This window comes from Salvelinus sp. IW2-2015, unplaced genomic scaffold (assembly GCF_002910315.2).
Source record: "Salvelinus sp. IW2-2015 unplaced genomic scaffold, ASM291031v2 Un_scaffold2007, whole genome shotgun sequence".
Classification (NCBI taxonomy): Eukaryota; Metazoa; Chordata; class Actinopteri; order Salmoniformes; family Salmonidae; genus Salvelinus; species Salvelinus sp. IW2-2015.
The window spans coordinates 104,300-110,924 of NW_019943357.1; positions in this window are offsets into that span (position 1 = coordinate 104,300).

Below are 6,625 nucleotides of genomic sequence, written 5' to 3' on the forward strand. Positions count from 1 at the left end.
CTACGATATTCCAGGAGTATGTTTTTGTTTAAGACTGGAAAAGACTCTGTTTCTGTTAAGTCGTTTGGTCCTCATTCACCAGCATAACAGAAGGATCCGACCAAGAATGGACCAGCGACCTACGGATTCTCGCTACACTGCCGTCGAGATCCAGGGAGCAATGCTCGGCAGACACGAGCAGGAATTGTCTGCTGCTCGTCATGCCGTTGAGACCCTGGCCGCTCAGGTCTCCGACTCTCAGGACAGTTTCAGAGTCTTCGTCTCGTGCCACCAGCTACTTCCTGGCCTTCCGAGTCTCCGGAACCTAGGGTTAAAACCACCATGTTACTCTGGGCAGCCCACTGAGTGCCGCTCCTTTCTCACCCAGTGTGATATTGTGTTTTTCTCTCCAGCCCAAACATACTCAAGAGAGGAGCTCGGATCGCCTACGTCATCATCCTTACTGGTCGGGCTCGGAGAGTGGGGACAGCTATCTGGGAGGCAAGGGCTGAGTGTACTAACGATTATCTGAACTTTAAAGAGGAGATGATACGGGTTTTTGATCGTTCAGTTTTTGGGAAGGAGGCTTCCAGGGCCCTGGCTTCCCTATGTCAAGGTGATCGATCCATAACGGATTACTCTATAGAGTTTCGCACTCTTGCTGCCTCCAGTGACTGGAACGAGCCGGCGTTGCTCGCTCGTTTCTGGAGGGACTCCACGCTGAGGTTAAAGATGAGATTCTCTCCCGGGAGGTTCTTCCAGCGTGGACTCTTTGATTGCACTCGCCATCCGCATTGAACGACGGGTAGATCTTCGTCACCTGAGCTCGTGGAAGAGAGCTCGCGTTAAGGTGTTCCCCTCTCGCATCTCAACCATCTCCTCCACCGGCTCAGAGACTGAGCCCATGCAGCTGGGAGGTATTCGCATCTCGCCTAAGGGAAGGGAACGGAGAATCACCAACCGCCTTTGCCTCTATTGCGGTTCTGCTGGACATTTTTCATTTCATGTCCAGTAAAAGCCAGAGCTCATCAGTAAGCGGAGGCTACTGTGAGCGCTACTACTCAGGTCTTCCATCAGGATCCTGTACTACCTTGTCGGTCCATCTACGCTGGTCTGGTTCGGCTGCTTCCTGCAGTGCCTTGATAGACTCTGGGGCTAGGGTTGTTTTTGGACGAAGCATGGGCTCGGAACATGACATTCCTCTCAGACAGTTAGGGAGCCCACGCCATGTTCGCCTTAGATGGTAGTCTTCTCCCAGTATCAGATGTGAGACACTACCTTTAACCCTCACAGTATCTGGTAACCACAGTGGAGACTATTTCCTTTTTGATTTTTCGTTCACCTTTTACACCTGTTGTTTTGGGTCATCCCTGGCTAGTATGTCATAATCCTTCTATTAATTGGTCTAGTAATTCTATCCTATCCTGGAACGTTTCTTGTCATGTGAAGTGTTTAATGTCTGCTATCCCTCCTGTTTCTTCTGTCCTCTTCTCAGGAGGACCTGGTGATTTGACAGGAGTGCCGAGAGTATCATGATCTGCGCACGGTCTTCAGTCGGTCCAGAGCCAACTCCCTTCCTCCTCACCGTCGTATGATTGTTGTATTGATCTCCTTCCGGGACCATCCCCTCGGGGTAGACTATACTCTCTGTCGGCTCCCGAACGTAAGGCTCTCGAGGATTATCTGTCTGTTTCTCTCGACGCGGGTACCGTGGTGCTTCTTCCTCTCCGCCGGCGCGGGTTTTTTTTTGTTAAAAAGAAGGACGGTACTCTGCGCCCCTGCGTGGATTACGAGGGCTGAATGACATAACGGTTAAGAATGTTATCCGCTTCCCCTTATGTCGTCAGCCTTCGAGATTCTGCAGGGAGCCAGGTTCTTTACTAAGTTGGACCTTCGTAACGCTTACCATCTCGTGCGCATCAGAGAGGGGGACGAGTGGAAAACGGTCTTAACACTCCGTTAGGGCATTTTGAATACGGTTTCTGCCGTTCGGTCTCGCTAATGCTCCAGCTGTCTTCAGGCATTAGTTAATGATGTACTGAGAGACATGCTGAACATCTTTGTTTTCGTTTACCTTGACGATATCCTGATTTTTTCACCGTCACTCGAGATTCATGTTCAGCACGTTCGACGTGTACTCCAGCGCCTTTTAGAGAATTGTCTCTACGTGAAGGCTGAGAAGTGCGCTTTCATGTCTCCTCTGTCACATTTTCGGTTCTGTTATTTCCGCTGAAGGCATTCAGATGGATCCCGCTAAGGTCCGGCTGTCAGCGATTGGCCGTCCCTAAGTCACGTGTCGAGTTGAGCGTTTCTCGGTTTCGCTAATTTCTATCGGCGTTTCATTCGTAATTTCGGTCAAGCGGCTGCTCCTCTACATCTATACTTCTGTCAAGACGTGCTTTAAGTGGTCGGTCCGCCAGGGAGCTTTTGATCTCCTCAAGAAGCGATTTACATCCGCTCCTATCCTTGTACTCCTGACGTCACTAAACAATTCATTGTCGAGGTTGACGCTTCAGAGGTGGGCGTGGGAGCCATTCTGTCCCAGCGCTTCCATTCAGACGATAAGGTCCATCCTTGCGCTTATTTTTCCTCGCCTGTCGCATCGGAACGCAACTATGATGTGGGTAACCGCGAACTGCTCGCCATCCGCTTAGCCCTAGGCGAATGGCGACAGTGGTTGGAGGGGCGACCGTTCCTTTTGTCGTTTGGACTGACCATAAGAACCTTGAGTACATCCGTTCTGCCAAACGACTTAATGCACGTCAAGCTCGTTGGGCGTTGTTTTTCACTCGTTCGAGTTCGTGATTTCTTATCGCCCGGGAAATAGAACACCAAGCCTGATGCTTATCCCGTCTCTTTAGTTCTTCTGTGGCTTCTACGACCCGAGGGGATTCTCCTGAAGGGCGTGTTGTCGGGTTGACTGTATGGGGAATTGAGAGACAGGTAACGCAAGCTCTCACTCAACTGCGTCGCCGCGCGCTTGTCCTAGTAACCTTCTTTTCGTTCCTGTCTCTACTCGTCTGCTGTTCTTCAGTGGGTCACTCTGCCAAGTTAGCTGGCCACCCGGCGTTCGGGGTACGCTGCTTTCTATTCGCCAGCGTTTTGGTGGCCTACTCAGGAGCGTGACACGCGCCGTTTCGTGGCTGCTTGTTCGGATGCGCGCAGACTAAGTCAGGTAACTCTCCTCCTGCCGTTCGTCTCAGACCGCTTCCATTCCTTCTCGCACTGGTCTCACATCGCCTTAGACTTTATTACGGTCTGCCTTCGTCTGCGGGGAAGACTGTGATTCTTACGGTTGTCGATAGGTTCTCTAAGGCGGCACATTTCATTCCCTCGCTAAGCTTCCTTCCGCTAAGGAGACGGCACAAATCATCATTGAGAATGTGTTCAGATTCATGGTCCCGTTGACGCCGTTTCAGACAGAGGTCCGCAATTCACGTCACAGTTTTGGAGGGAGTTCTGTCGTTTGATTGGTGCTTCCGTCAGTCTCTCTTCCGGTTTTCATCCCCAGTCTAAGGTCAAGCAGAAAGGGCATACACGACGATTGGTCGCATATTACGCAGCTTTCTTTCGAACCCTGCGTCTTGGGCAGAACAGCTCCTGGGCAGAATACGCTCACAACTCGCTTCCTCCTCTGCTACTGGGCTATCTCCGTTTCAGAGTAGTCTTGGGTACCAGCCTCCTCTGTTCTCGTCCCAGCTCGCGAGTCCAGCGTTCCCCGCTCAGGCTTTTGTCCAACGTTGTGAGCGCACCTGGAGGAGGGTCAGGTCTGCACTTGCCGTTACAGGGCGCAGACTGTGAGAGCCGCCAATAAACGTAGGATTAAGAGTCCTAGGTTATGTCGCGGTCAGAGAGTGTGGCTTCCACTCGTAACCTTCCCTTACGACAGCTTCTCGCAAGTTGACTCCGCGGTTCATTGGTCCGTTCCGTGTCTCTCAGGTCGTCAATCCTGTCGCTGTGCGACTGCTTCTTCCGCGACATCTTCGTCGCGTCCACCCTGTCTTCCATGTCAAGCCTTTTCTTCGCGCCCCCGTTCGTCTCCTCCCCCCCCCGTCCTTGTCGAGGGCGCACCTATTTACAAGGTACGGAAGATCATGACATGCGTTCTCGGGGACGTGGTCACCAGTACTTAGTGGATTGGGAGGGTTACGGTCCTGAGGAGAGGAGTTGGGTTCCATCTCGGACGTGCTGGACGTTCGTTGATTGATGATTTCCTCCGTTGCCGCCAGGGTTCCTCTCGAGTGCGCCAGGAGACGCTCGGTGAGTGGGGGGTACTGTCATGTTTTGTCATTGATTATCATGTCTTGTCCCTGTGTTCCTTCTATTCGTTCCCTCTGCTGTCTTTTAGGTTCTTCCTCTTTCTATCCCTCTCTCTCCTCTTTCGCTCTCTCTCCTCTATCGTTCCGTTCCTGCTCCCAGCTGTTCTCATTCTCCTAACTACCTCATTTACTCTTTCACACCTGTCCCTATTTTGCCCTCTGATTAGAGTCCCTATTTCTCCTCTGTTTTCCGCTTCTGTCCTTGTCGGATCCTTGTTTGATGTTTGCTGTTCTGTGTCTTGTTCCGCCCTGTCGTGTTTTTGCCTTCTTCAGATGCTGCGTGTGAGCAGGTGTCTATGTCAGCTACGGCTGTGCCTTCCGAGCGACCTGCAGTCTGTGGTCGCGTCTCCAGTCGTTCCTCTCTACTGACGAGAGGATTTCAGTTTTCTGTTTTGTATTTACCTAAGATATATCAGGAGTATCGTTTTTGTTTAAGACTGGAATAAGACTCTGTTTCTGTTAGTCGCTTTTGGTCTCATTCACCAGCATAACAGAATAAACCACTGTATTTTTCATTCACAAATATTTTGTGCATAAGGCTCTCCAAACCATTTTTTAAATTATTCAAAAAACTTTCCTAACCTAATAATCTACAAGATAAGAGTATATTTCTACCAACTGGCGCTGAAAAGGAGAAAAATATGCGTGTATTTTCATGGCTTTCTTTCATTGATCCTGTCACGTATCCCGCCGGAACTTTCATTACGCACACCTGGCCCCTATTCCGACGGATTAGTATTTGTATATATGATTATGTGCCCTTTGGTTTCCATGTCCGTTGGTCGTRTGAGTACCTGTGCTGTGTGTTTTGGCTTTCATGCCATTGTGGATTGCGCAGATGATTACAGGTGTTCCCATGTGTTAATCCTTGTGCGCATGTGTTATTTATTTGAGGTACTCCTCGCTCTTTTGTTTTGGGTTACTACTCTGTGTKTTTTACGTGTTTGTTTGGTCTTAGTCCCAGTGCCTTTACACGGCACGCCGTAATTTGGGCTTAATAAAAAAAAGAATTACGCGTTCCTGCATCTGTCTCCCGAATCTCTTCATACCAACGTGACAGATGCCTAATATTCTGAACTGTTCTCTAAATATATTCTAGTGCAGGGCTACCATCCTGTAGGTTTTCATTCCAACCCCAATCTAGCGCATCTGATTCTAATAATAAGCTGGTTGATAAGCTGAATCAGGTTAGTTACAACTAGGGTTGGAGGGTAGCTCTCCAGGAACAGGATTGGTGTCACACCCTGACCTTAGAGATCCTTTTCATGTCTCTATTTTGGTTTGGTCAGGGCGTGAGTTGGGGTGGGCATTCTATGTTTTGTGTTCTATGTTTTGTATTTCTTTGTTGTTTGGCCGGGTGTGGTTCTCAATCAGAGGCAGCTGTCTATCGTTGTCTCTGATTGAGAACCATACTTAGGTAGCTCTTGCCCACATGGGTTTTGTGGGTAGTTGTTTTCTGTTTTGTGTCTGCACCAGACAGGACTGTTTCGTTTGTTCCGTTTTGTTATTTTTTGTTCTAGTGTTCAGTGTTATTAAAAGTCATGAACACGTACCATGCTGCACCTTGGTCCTCTCCTTCTTCCTCAGACGGACGTCGTTACAATTGGAGAGCCCTGTTGTAGTGAGTGTCGAGAWAATTATAATTTAAGGTACGCCAAATTTATAGGGATGGCTTTAGACAAATGTACTGAAAACCCTATTGAATGAAAACTCCATGAGAACCTATTGCCCAGCAAGTGGGAGGATTTCAGCGGTTGATGTAAATGGGCGCATTCGAGCAGATCACTTTTGTSAAGATGTATGTTGTATTATGGGTAAAAATCCTGACCGCATGAACTTTACAAAAATCATGTGATCGCTGCAGTTGCTTCTCCCCCACTGTACCGTGCAGCCGTTACCTATTATCTATCAACCAATCATTGTTTTGTTATTTGTTTTATCCACGCGAAGGTGTCCAAAGACGTGACAGGAACCACCTTTGGTGCGATTCTAAAGCTACAGGGGATACAAATAAGTGTTTTCGAGACCTCACTAACCAATTAATTGCACACATGTTACGTTCTCAGTTTGTGAGTGTGTGATATGGTGGTATAGAAACATTTATTTCGACATTAATACAGAAAAACGTTTATAAACAATAGTAGCTATGTTGACACTACCATGTTGATCTGAGCCTTGCTGTTGGAAAACCACTACAGTGTCTGACTTTCTGCTGTTGAAGATGCACCTCGCTTGATTTAACTCGCCGACTTTCGTCTACAGTCGGCTTCGTTAGGCTTGCCACTCAAACACACCCAATGTATTTATTGCATGCAAAGGAGCTACGC